The sequence below is a fragment of the Ochotona princeps genome, unplaced genomic scaffold (genome assembly GCF_030435755.1).
Source record: "Ochotona princeps isolate mOchPri1 unplaced genomic scaffold, mOchPri1.hap1 HAP1_SCAFFOLD_284, whole genome shotgun sequence".
NCBI lineage: Eukaryota > Metazoa > Chordata > Mammalia > Lagomorpha > Ochotonidae > Ochotona > Ochotona princeps.
The window spans coordinates 22,501-35,000 of NW_026700611.1; positions in this window are offsets into that span (position 1 = coordinate 22,501).

The following is a 12,500-nucleotide window of genomic DNA, read 5'->3' on the forward strand; positions in this document are numbered from 1 at the left end:
AAGCCCAGGGCGGGAAGCGAGCAGAGCCACCCCACCACCAGGGCCACAGGGGCACAGCACGGGACAAAGCCACACACAACCCCAGGGCCCCAGGTGGCAAGCGGAAGGCCACACACCGGAGGCGACACACGCGCACCGCATGCGTGCGTGCGAGCGACCACAGGAGCCCCTCCGTCAGGCCCACAGTAGGCACCGGGACACACCCGGCCCGGCCCAGCGGGACCCTCCCCCGACCCAGAGGGGGGAGGCACGGGCCACGGCGAGGTAGAGGTGCGAGAGGCAGCGTCCGGCCCCCAGCGGAAGGGGGCCAGAAGAGCCCACGCGTAACCCCCACACACTCCCCGAGGGGAGGGCGGAGGGAACGAGCGACCATCGCCACCTAACGCACAACGAACCCGAGCCATCCGCGTCGTCAGCAGCGTGGCTACCGACACACACCAGGAGGGAAGGAACGGCGACAAGCGGGGGATACGGCACCCCATCACGTAAGGCACGTCCCTGTCGGATCGCTAGAGAAGGCTTTTCTCACCGAAGGTGGGCCGCACCCCACCAACCCCGAGCGCACCTCTCACCAGGCCGAGAGGGCCCTTCGAGGGAGCAACACCCAACCCGCGGGGCGAGCCCGAAGCCGGGCGGAGGGGTCTGCGGTAGAGGAAAGGAAGCCACCTGCCCCCACAGACGCGCAGGGGACACCAGCGGCCAAGCAAGGCCACAGGCGGCAGCAGCAGCGGCGGCGACGGGCCTGCGCTGCACCCACGCTGCCTCTTCCTTACCGCCTCGACCCCCCAGGGACTCCCACGCACCAAGCAGCACACGCCAGCGAGGCTGCGACGGCACACCCGGGAGAGAGCACACCGGGGCAGTGAAGGAGCGACGGCACCACTCGGTTCCAGGCGCCTGAGAGGCAAACGACCTGGACCGCTCCAGGAGCACCGCAGAGAGCTGAGCAGGGTCAGACTCTGCCAGACAAGCCCCGCACCACCACCGCGGGACGGGGCCCGCCCACACACCATGACACACCGACACGGCAGAGGGCGAAGGGTGTCCGCCACGTCCGAGGACCCCCGCCTGGACCCCCAACGCCAGCACCTTCAGGCGGCACAAGGCAGAGGGAGCGGAGATCGAGCCGGATTCCGCACCCCTGGCCTCTCCCACCACGCCGAGGCAGGGGAAAGAGGAACCAGGAGCCCGCAAGACAGAACGAGCAGCTCGGCAGCATTCGCCATGAATGGCCGTCCCTCGTCTGTAAGCGGCTTAGGCCCGGCCCAGGAGAGCGCCACATCACCACATCGGTCAAGTCTCGGTCTAGGATTATGACATCACGCGAGGCACAGGGGGTCACGCCCAGCGAGGACAGCTGCCAGGGGGGGGTCCGTCGGCAGCCTCGCCAGCCCCTTGCCTCTTCAGCAGCGGTGGCCAACCCCAGCGGAGGAACGCCTGACACGCACACGCGGCATAAGGCCGACGACCACTGAGACTCAGTTCTGAGGGGGTTCTGTCAGCCACCACTACGCAGCGGGCCACCTGCGGCAGAAGACGGACACGGGTATAGGACCCAGCGCCCAGCCTCACCTCTGCCGCTCTCGGGGCAAATTCTAAGCCGGAGATGGTGGCACCGTCGCAGGGCTAAACCAGGATCGCACACCAAGCTCCCGCACGAACCCAGGCAGGGAGCTCGGCACCGGATGGGCAGGGGGAACGCAGTCCAGCGCCAGGCCGCCGGCAGCCCATCGCGCTCCCCCCTACCGCCCCAGACGCGAACCCAGGGGCCCAGCTCTTCCGGTGACAGTCACCAGGAGACAGCGTGTCAGCACCTACCTGCAGATCCAAAATGACAACTGCAGGTGTAGAAATGCCCTTCCAGGGGACAACAGGGACAACCTATGGGACACAGCCGCCCCTCAGATGGGGGCCCGGGTCACAAGTCCCCAAAAACACAGCCATCGCCCACAGGGCATGCTCCTGTGGCCACCTGGTCGACCCCAGGAGTTAGAGAAAAGCAAACAACTCTACAGCCCCACCAACGGCCCCGACCAGGTCCCCCTAGGGTGCGGGTGACAAGTGTCGGGCCGGCGGCCCAGGGCCTCAGCCCCGCCAACGGCCCCGGCCGGGTCCCCTAGTGCAGGCGACAAGTGTCGGGCCGGTGGCCGTGGCCTCGCAGCCCCGCCAACGGCCCCGACCAGGTCCCCCTAGGGTGCGGGTGACAAGTGTCGGGCCGGCGGCCCAGGGCCTCAGCCCCGCCAACGGCCCCAGCCGGGTCCCCTAGTGCAGGCGACAAGTGTCGGGCCGGTGGCCGTGGCCTCGCAGCCCCGCCAACGGCCCCGACCAGGTCCCCTAGGGTGCGGGTGACAAGTGTCGGGCCGGTGGCCGTGGCCTCGCAGCCCCGCCGACGGCCCCGACCGGGTCCCCTTGTGCAGGCGACAAGCGTCTGGGCCGGCGGCCGTGGCCTCAAGCCCCACCAACGGTCCCGGCCGGGTCCCCTAGTGCAGGCGACAAGTGTCGGGCCGGTGGCCGTGGCCTCGCAGCCCCGCCGACGGCCCCGATCGAGTCCCCTAGTGCACGGTGGCAGTGATAAAAGGGTGTGCTGGTCGACCCCATGCACTCTAGCGGTACTCCAGCCCGGTTACAATCGGGAGCGAGCAGACACCTACCCACCCCCGCAGCTGCCTGCCTGCTCACTTGCAAGCCTCCAGGCTCAATCTCCGAACAGCACACGAGCCACCAAGGTCCCAGCAGGGCTGGGACTCTCCCGCCTGCAGCTTGGGGACTTTGTCACATCCTGTCCCGGGCTCTCCACCCACTTGCTCGCCCTTGCCGGCTCCAGAATGCTCTACAGCTACAGCACGGCTGCCACCAGGTGGAGTCAGACAGCCAGCACCAAGGGACAAAGGGACAGCACGCTGGATGCACGCAGCCAGGCAATGAAGCCGAGATAGGCAGGGAAATGTGTGTCACTGCCTCCCTCCCTCCCTCCCCTCGCAGGGGGTGCTGGCTGGTCCCGGCCGCCAGGTCGGTTGCTTTGCCTTGCCTCTCATTTAGAACCAAACTGTGTCGTGACCGTCACTGGTGAAATGTTAACATTCGGTGTTGATGCATGGAACACCAGGTCGCGTGGCTTGGGGAGAATCGAGTTGTAGTAGTGAGTGACCACGCATCTACTGTGACAGGATACATCTGACCTATCAGTACAGTCTTGGGGAAGGGTGGATAGACTTGGTCACACACAGGTAAAGGAAAACGGCAGACAGAAAATAAAATGAAAACACCGACATTGAGAGAGAAAAGGGAGAGAGAAACGGGGGGGGGGGGGAGAGAATGAGAACTGAAAGGAAGGCAAAACTAAGAAAGAAAGAAAAAAAAAAAAAAAAAACCAGGAAGACCAAAAACTAGGAAAGGAGAAAGACAACATAAAGGGAAGCAATGGACACAGTAGAACAAAATTTTTTGGGGGGAAAAAAAAAAAAAACAGACACACACGAGTAAAACAGATGAGGCAAGACAATAAATCCAGCATGAGGACGCGAGAGAAAAACATATATAGATTGAAAGAGAAGAGAGAAACAAGTTAAGAAGGACCAAGGAAGCCAAAGGTAAAGGAAGAAGGCAGACAGAAAATAAAATGAAAACACCGACATTGAGAGAGAGAAAAGGGAGAGAGAAACGGGGGGGGGGGGGGGCTGGGGGGAGGAGAGAATGAGAACTGAAAGGAAGGCAAAGGTAAGAATACAAAAAAAAAAAAAGAAGAAGAAGAAGAAAGACAAAAACTAAGAAAAGAGAAAGACAACATAAAGGGAAGCAATGGAAACATTAGGGGAGAACACACACACACACACACACACACACACACACACACACACGCAGGTACAACGGCCAGACACACACCGATGAGGGAAGAAAATAAATCCAGAATGAGGACGCGAGAGAAAGGCCTATAAAGATTGAACGAGAAAAAACAACTCAAGAACAACCTAGGGGAAGGCAGAGAATGTAAGGATGAAGACTGTCAAATAAAGGTGGGAGTCACAAGTGAAATTCTAGGAGATGTAGGGGAGTGGGAGAAGGAGAGGAGACAGTGAAAAGGAGAAAGCGAAAGAAAGAAAGAGAGGAAAGCGGGAATCGGCGAGCAAAACAGAGAAAGAGAGAGAGAGAGAGAGAGAAACAGAGCCTAAAAGGAATGGAGAGATCCAAGAAGAAAGAACTAAGGCAACATCCCTGGGAAGGTAACAGATCCCCCCGCCTGGACGTGGCAGGAGCACCTAGAGAGGCGCGCACAGTGCAGTCCCGGCCCGGCGGAAGGACGGTTTCTGCCGCCGCGGCCCCCTCCCCCCTCCCCCCACCGCCGGCACCGCCGCCACTGCTCAGCCAGCAAGCCAGAAGCCCGACTGTGCTTACTGCGCCTGCGCCAGACCGACTCTCTCCCTCCCTCCCTCCCTCCCTCCCTCCTCCTTCCTCGACCCCCCCAAACTCCACGCCGACCACCACCCCGAGGCCTCGCGAGACGCGAGACTTGTTCAGACGCGGGCGCCATCTTGGCTTCTGCCGTCAGCGCCATCTTGGCTTTCGCCTCTTGTCCGATCCGATACTGTGGCCACTAGATGGCGCGCAGACAGCACGAGTGGATTCTTGAAACACGCTGGGGTTTCTGGTTTGGAGTCAGTTGGGGTTGCGATGGGACGGGGAAGATGAAGGATGGGGGAGCAGGAAGAGCAAAGACAAGAGATCACAACGACAACACTGAGTCTCGAGCCCAGGGGTCAGTTCCAGATTCATCCCTTGGGCCACGTTTTTCCAAGCCCAGCTCTCCCGGGGAACCTCATCCAGTAATGAGAGAGAAAGAGAGAGAGAGAGAGAGAGAGAGAGAGAGAGAGAGAGAGAGAGAGAAAGAGAGAAAGACTGTCTCACAAAAATCAGAAACCCGGTTCAGTCCATCTCAATGTCCCCAACCACATTGGTACAGCAAAGATTTCCCTATACACACACAGCTACAACCCAGTCAGCGCCTCACCCCAAGTCCGTTCCCACAATCTGTGCCAAGAGACCTTTCCTCCACCCTTGTCTCTCCTGGATGTCCCTCCCTAGGCGGTATTGTCACAAAGTGTGGAAGGGCTCTCTCCCTCCTGTGTCACAGCAGCTGAGGCCAAGCTAGGCCGAAGCCAGGAGCCAGGAACAAGATGAAATCGGTGTTCCCATACGGCAAGGCCAGTGTGTCTGCTGACAGGCTGTTGAGCGTGTGTGCGGTGCCACAATGCCAGTATCCCCCACTGTCTTGCTTTCACTTTCTGTTCTCTAGTTTTATTTTTATTTATTTATTTGGCCTTGAGGTTGACTTATTTTCATTGGGAAGGCAGATTTGCAGAGAGAAGGAGAGACAGACGGACAGAAAGATTTCCATCCGCCGGTGCACTCCCCAAATGGCCACAACCACGGCCGGAGCTGACTGGATCCGATCCGAATCCAGGCGCTGGGAGTTTCTTCCAGGCCTCCCACACAGGTGCAGGGTCCCGTACACTTGGACCACCCTCCGCTGTTTTCCCAGGGCACAAACAGGGAGCTAGATCAGAAGTGGAGCCACAGGGACATGAAAGTGGAGGAAAAGCCAGTGAAGCTATTCTGCAGCGCCCTTGCGTCTGCCTGTCCTTCCTGTGAGCTCTTGCAAGACCCAAGAAGTTCCTCAGGGACAGAAAGGATGTGCCATGGAAACAGGTTAGGGATGTGAAAGGAGAGAGAGGAAAAGAGGGGGAGAGAGAGAGAGAGAGAGAGAGAGAGAGAGAGATTGAAATTGAGTTAGTGAGAATGTGACAACAATTCAGTCTTCTCTGTTCCCCATTTGCAGGTAAGGTCCAGATGAGGAAAAGGAGAAAGGGAGCAGCCAGGCTGGGATTGGGCCTCTTCACCTCTCTCTCTCTCTCTCTCTCTCTCTCTCTCTCTCTCTCTCTCTCTCTCTCTATCCCAGGAGGGGGCATCACACAGCTTTCTCTTTCCAATTTGTGAGCAGAAGTGGTTGCACGCTGAGTGGTTCCTGGCCAGGATCCAGAACATGGAGGGAGAAGTAGGTGTCAGGTAAGGCCACCTGTGAGGCCTTCACGTCGGCATAGTGGCCTTTCATTCCCAATCCACCAGAGAAATCCTCGGGCAGGAAGGGCACAGGCCAGCCCATATGTCCTCCTGCTCTGCCGTCCTCAAGTCCCCTTGACTTGTCCGCAGAGCCGACCGCACACAACACCCACAACTCAGGCACAGGTGCCCCAGTCTCTCCCTCAGAGCACCCTTTCCCTTCAGTTCCGCAGAATAAGAGATGGTGAGCTGACCCTCCAACTCTTCCGCCTCCACACCCCACCCACCCACCCACCCACGGTCCATCAAAGACAAGGGGTTGGTTGGTTGGTTAGTTGGTTGGTTGGGTCCGGCCGGCATGTTAGCCTAGTGACTAAATCCTAAAGAAAAGAAAGATAGATGTGAACGCAGAGAAGAGCTGCCTTCCAAAACACACATATAATTAGCCAGGCCGGGTTGGGGCGCAAGCCAGGCTGGATTGAACTGTGAACTGGCTAGCACCCCACAGTTCGCAGGAGGGCTGGGGATGGACCAGGCCAGGCTAGGTTGCCGTACCCCAGCCCAATGGCGATAGCTGGGACTGGTGGTGGGCCATCTCAGATTGTGCCACAGCACCCACTGGCGCACGCAAGAACCGGGGGTGGTGCGGTGGGGGTGGTGGAGAGGGAGCGTGAGAACCGGAATCAAGTTAGGGCGCTGCACCCAGTCAGGCAAAAAGAGAGCCAAAATGGCTGGGCGGGTGGGTGGGTGCGTTGCGGGCGGGCGGGCGGGCGGGCGGGCGGGCCAGCCGGATTAGGCCACAACACCCAGCTGTCAGCAAAGCGCCGGGACTGCCTGGGTGAAAAAATTACATCAGGCAGGCCGGCCGGACCGCATTAGCCCCCAGACGGTCCCAAGATCTGGGGCTGGGAGCCCGCCAGCCTGCTAGGGGAACGCCAGGCAGGCAGGCAGGCAGGCAGGCAGGCAGGCAGGCACTCCTCCTGTCAGCTAGGCCGTAGCTCCCGTCGGAGAGCACGTTAAGGCCTGCCTGAACTAAAACAGCAAGCTACCCATAGATCATCAGGCCGTATGTGCCAAACATACAAGGCCTGGGCCAGAGATGTCGACAGCGTGCATCTCCCCGGACCAAACAAGAAGACGAGGGGAAGGCAAGAGTTGTTGCTTGGGCCAGGCGTGTGCGGTTGCCTAGTGGCTCCATTTCTCGGCCTGTACGTGCCGAGATCCCATACGGGTGCCGGTTCGAGTCCCAGCTGCCCCACTTCCGTCCAGCTCCCTGCCTGTGGCCTGGAAAAGCGGTCGAGGATGGCACAAAGCCTTCGGTATCGGCAGCCGCCTGTGTGGCGGAGACCGACCGGGAAGAAGCTCCCGGCTCCTGGTTTTGGTTCTGCTCAGCCCCGACCACTTGGGGAGGGAACCAGCCAGCGGGCAGGAGATATTTCTTTCTGTCTCTCCTTCTCTCAGCAACACCCCTCCCAACCACACACACACACACACACACACACACACACACACACCCCTCCCAACCACACACACACACACACACACTCACACACACAGACACGCGCACGCGCGCACAGGGTCCTCCTGACTGGCGTGTGGCTGCCGGCTCCACCTCAGGATCCTTCACCGTCCAACAATAAGAACCAGATTGGGTTGAAGAACAGTCAGGAAACACCACTGTTCCTGCTAGGACAGGAGGTGGACTGAACAGGGCTGGCTCATGGACCCACTGGTATGCGTGAAACCTGGCACTGGGAGAGTTTCTGATGGAGGAGCCTGGGCAACTCCTCTGGCAGGACACAGTCCCTGCAGGTAAGCGCAAGCAGCACAAATAGGAAACAGCCCAGAACAGGCTATGGAAATTATCCCACTGGTATACACATGGCATGGATTGGGGGCAAGACCAGGCTGAACCTGTTCACATCACCCGCTGGTGAGTCCGAGCGCCAGAACAGAGTGTGGGTCGAGCCAGGTTCGGTTGCGACACATACTAGTACACAATAAGGAATGCCAAGGTGAGGTGAGCCGTACCAGATGTGGTTGCAGCGCCCAAACAGCACATGTGATAGTCAGGGGGAGCAAAGCTGACAGGGGAATGTGGGCTCCCCTGCTGGACAACTACTTCCCGACTAGGCTGCAGCTCCAACCGGTCTGCGTGAGGACCGAATATGAAGCGGGCAGGATCGAACCGGACTACGACACCCGTCGGTTCACGAGGAAGACAGGCCTGGAAACAGAACGAACCCGGCAATCCCAACGACCAGCATGATCATAAGCCGATCGGTGTGACGGACGGTGTTGGACTGTGTACTAGCAGACTCGCGCAGGAATCAGGCCTGTGATCATCTCAGATGAAGTTTCTTTGGAGAGAGATCCCTCCAACTGAACTGCTGATCTTAGAACCCCAACCATGAAGAGACTGTCAGCCAGTGGATTCTGAATAGGGTTCATTGCGATTGGAACTGAGACATTGGCAGCAGTCTAGAACTGATGAACTATCAGAACTGTATGAGCAGGAGCCTCAGAGCGTGCCTCCCGTTGGGGATCTGGGATGGGTGGGAGGTTGGGTGGGGCTTTTCCCTTTTTTTTTTTTTTTTTTTTTCCCCTGACCCCAGATACAGGGTAAAATGATATTGATGTGGAAACAATGGTATTTCCCACTTTCACCCTGTAGCCCTTGACACTCTGTTCCCTAATCAACCAAGTAAGATTATTAAAAAATAATTTTTAAAAAAAGTATATCAGGTTTTACAATTTCATTAATTTTTATGAATGGGTAGTATTCTATAGTGTTTGTGTGCCACATTTTCTTTATTCTGTCACCCGCTGATGGGTATCTGTGTTGATCCCGTATCTGGCTATTGTGAATTGAGCTGTGATAGCTGTAAGGGTGCAAATAACTCTCTCATATGCATTTTCATTTGGATAAAATCATAGGGCTGCGACGCTGGTTCGTATGCAGACTTTTAGATACCATTTGTTTTTTATCCAATTGGGAAACATGAGATATTTTAATGAAATTATAACTGGATAAGAAATGAGTTTTATGAAGCATGGTGGCCACTTGGGGAGTGAACCAGCCAGCGGGCAGGAGATATTTCTTTCTGTCTCTCCTTCTCTCTATATATATATCTGAGTTTCAATAAAAATAAAATGGATGGATGGATGGATGGATGGATGGATGGATGGAGGAATTGTTTTTTCTGAACAGGCACCGACTGTGAGATGTAAGTAAGGCTCTGGACTGCTGTGTCCTGGTCGCTCGGTCCAACGCCGATCCAAGCAGAGAACCGGGCCTGGCACGGGGCACAGGCCTAGTATATTCCTGCAACCCCTCCCACCGCCCCTCCACCCCCGCCCCGCGCACCTGCACAAGGACAGGTAAGGGGTTCCTCTCTGTGTTTTGAGTAATCGGTTCAGCTAGATCGTTCTATTGAGAGGGAGGGATGCTTGATGTTGAGCAGTTCTGCTTGTTTGAGTGACAGAAGTACACGCACAGGTTAATAACACGCGTTCACATAGTTAAGGTGATGGATGGAAGAGTGAATCAATAATGCCGATGGAAAGGCCACATCAGAAGGGAGCCGTTCCTGAGAACCACTCATGGTCTGCCCCATGCGAGTCAGAAAGCAGCGGCCAGATCCCACTTTGCACTTCCAGAGCGAGCGAAGGGGAGTGACCGACTGTGGCTGACCTTTGCCCCAGTCGGAGAGGCAGATCCTTTCACTGACAAACGCCTGAGGGCAGGTATGGCTCTGGGTGGAGCGGAGAGAAAGTGAAGCCTTTGGCAGACAACGGGACTTTGAACCAACCATTTGCATTTCAATGAAGGCAATGAATGAGGCCTCTTGGAATTGAATGAGAGGTTGCGTCCCTCAAGCCAGTGGCTTCCAAAACGATGGCTGCTGCTTTCTTGGGGCACACCCCCCCACCCACACACACACAGAGGCTCATTCTGACGAGGAGGCGGGGTGCGGGTGCCCTGCCTGCCCCATGCTTCTCCTTACATGTCCCTGGACCCTGGACCCTGGCTCTGGCTCTAGCTCTGGCCTGGGAAAGGAGATGTGGATTGGGGAGGTGACTTGCAAGACGTACACACAAGACCCACCCACCATCAGTGAAACACAGCTTCTCTCCCTCCTTCCTTCCCTGGGGCTTGTGGGGGAGGGGAGGGTGGTATCAGGCAGGGAGGCACTTTTTGTTTTGGCTTGGCTTTTCTCCTCCTGGGTGTCACTGGTGCACCCCAGCGTATTCCATCACCAAGCCACTTTCCGATGTGTTTCGCTTCCCTCACAGTGGTTCATTAGCCAGCACCCACTGATAGGAGAGGACTGCTTTTTACTTGACAGCATCCTAGTGCAGGGATCAAAGGGGTCAGAGAAAGTAGAGAGAGCAAAGGAAAAAGGAAAAAGTTGGGTTGTTCGGGACTCCTTAAAGAAGAATTCATGTTGTGCCACCCACGTGTGCGAAGATTTGTCAAAGTCCCCCCCCCCATGCCCCTTTCCTCCTCCCCCCCCCCCCCCCCCCCCGCTCAACCACCACCAAGCCATCACTCAGCAGGCTGGCTTCCAAGTAAATCAAATACATGCTTTAAGTGTTTGTTTTCTCTCACCTGACTCAGCACAATCGCACTCAGGGTTGCGGTGTAGCGACCAAATGTTGCCACCTGGTTGCCCAATTACTGCACCCTTAGGAATATTTAGTGGATTTCAACAACCTGGTGTTGAATGCCTTCTTTTTTTTCTCTCTCTCTCTCCACTCCACTGAAGGCAAAATAAGATTTCCACCACCACCACCACCACCACCACCACCACCCCAACAGTGTGGAACATTGAAGTGGGCAGAAAACTAGTTACATTTTCCTTTAATGTGAACACCACATTTTAAGACTCTTGTATTTATTCATTTGCAAGTCAATCATGGGAGAGAGAGAGAGGAAGAGAGAGAGAGAGAGATTTGTGAGCAAGTTTGTTTGGAGCGGGGAAGGGGGGAGCGGGTGTGTCAGAGGAGATGGGAGGAAAGAAGAGAGAGGAAGAGAGAGGAGAGAGGAAGAGAGAGGGGCAAGGACGAGCAAAAGAGCGAGCTCTTTGAAGAGATTCTTCCACCCACAAGTTCCTTCCCTTTTCTCTTTGTCGCTGTGTCCTTCCAATAAGCAGACATAGATGACACAGGATGGTGAAAGCTAGAGAGCGAGCGAGCGAGCCAAAAATGTGGAAACCGCGGTTCCACCAGCACCGTGACAACATTGCCGGTTTTTCTTTGTTTAAAAAAAAAAATGGAAAGAGAGAGAGAGAGAGAGAGAGAGAGGAATCTTCCACCACTTCACCAGTCAGTTCAGAACTTTTCCCCCCAAATGCAGGCCTAGAGAACTCAGAAGTTGGTGAACAGAAAGTATGGAATCCTGGTTCTCAGCGCTACACAACTCTGTTTAGGATACAAACAGGTTTTTCAACAGCTTTGGCCTCAAACCTGTGTGTGTGTGTGTGTGTGTGTGTGTGTGTGAGAGAGAGAGAGAGAGAGAGAGAGAGAGAGAGAGAGAGAGAACTAAGCGTTTCTGACAAAACGTGCGCAGAACCTCAACAGCAACAACTAAACCCATATGCCTCGGAGCCCCATCCAGAGGTGTTTACATGGCATTTTGACAAGATATTGAGCCAAAGCTCAGAGAGAGAATTGAGGAGAAAATAAATAAATAAATAAATGGTGAAATCACGAATGTAAATTCGAATGATCTGTATTCCGGGAGTGAGTGAGTGAGTGGAATTTACCGACACCATGTCAGGATAGACAATGTGTCCGGACAGACAACGATGGAGAGTGGTGGTGGTGGTGGTGGGGGGGGGGGGGGGAAGAGATGTCATTTCCAGTGTTTTCTAACCTAAGGGAAACTTGTAGGAAAAGTAGCATGCTCCGCACCACGGTCATGAGAGCCTTGTAGGCGCACGTGCTAAACTCCACACACATGATTTCCATCACCTTCGATTCAATGTGCACCTAGATCGAGGGGTTTCCCAGACACTAGAGCGCTCTTTGCAGACTCTGGGTTTGGTGGGCATGGTGGCACGACAGCGGCAGTGGCAGTGGCACTGAAGTCCAGGCCGCTCTAGGTAGGTCTGAAAAGACGTCCCTCTCTCCGTTCCAGCAGAAGCTGGCCCAAGGGCTTGGGACCCCGCCCACAGCACAGGCAGCCAGTGGTGGGTATCTACGTGTAGGTGGTCGTCTCGCCATCATGAGGTAGAGAAATCTCTGCCACGCCGTCCCTCCCTCCCTACAACCCCCCGTCCCGTCCCGCAAGGCTAACTAAGCAAGATCCCAGGCTACCAAGGAGAAGCAGGAGGGACTCTCCCCAGAGTCGGCCCGGGGTGAAGGGCAGTCCAGTCATGTGGTGGATGGGAGAGGGAAGAAGAGGGGTCCGGCATGGCTTGCTCTCAAAGCCGTCATTGGGC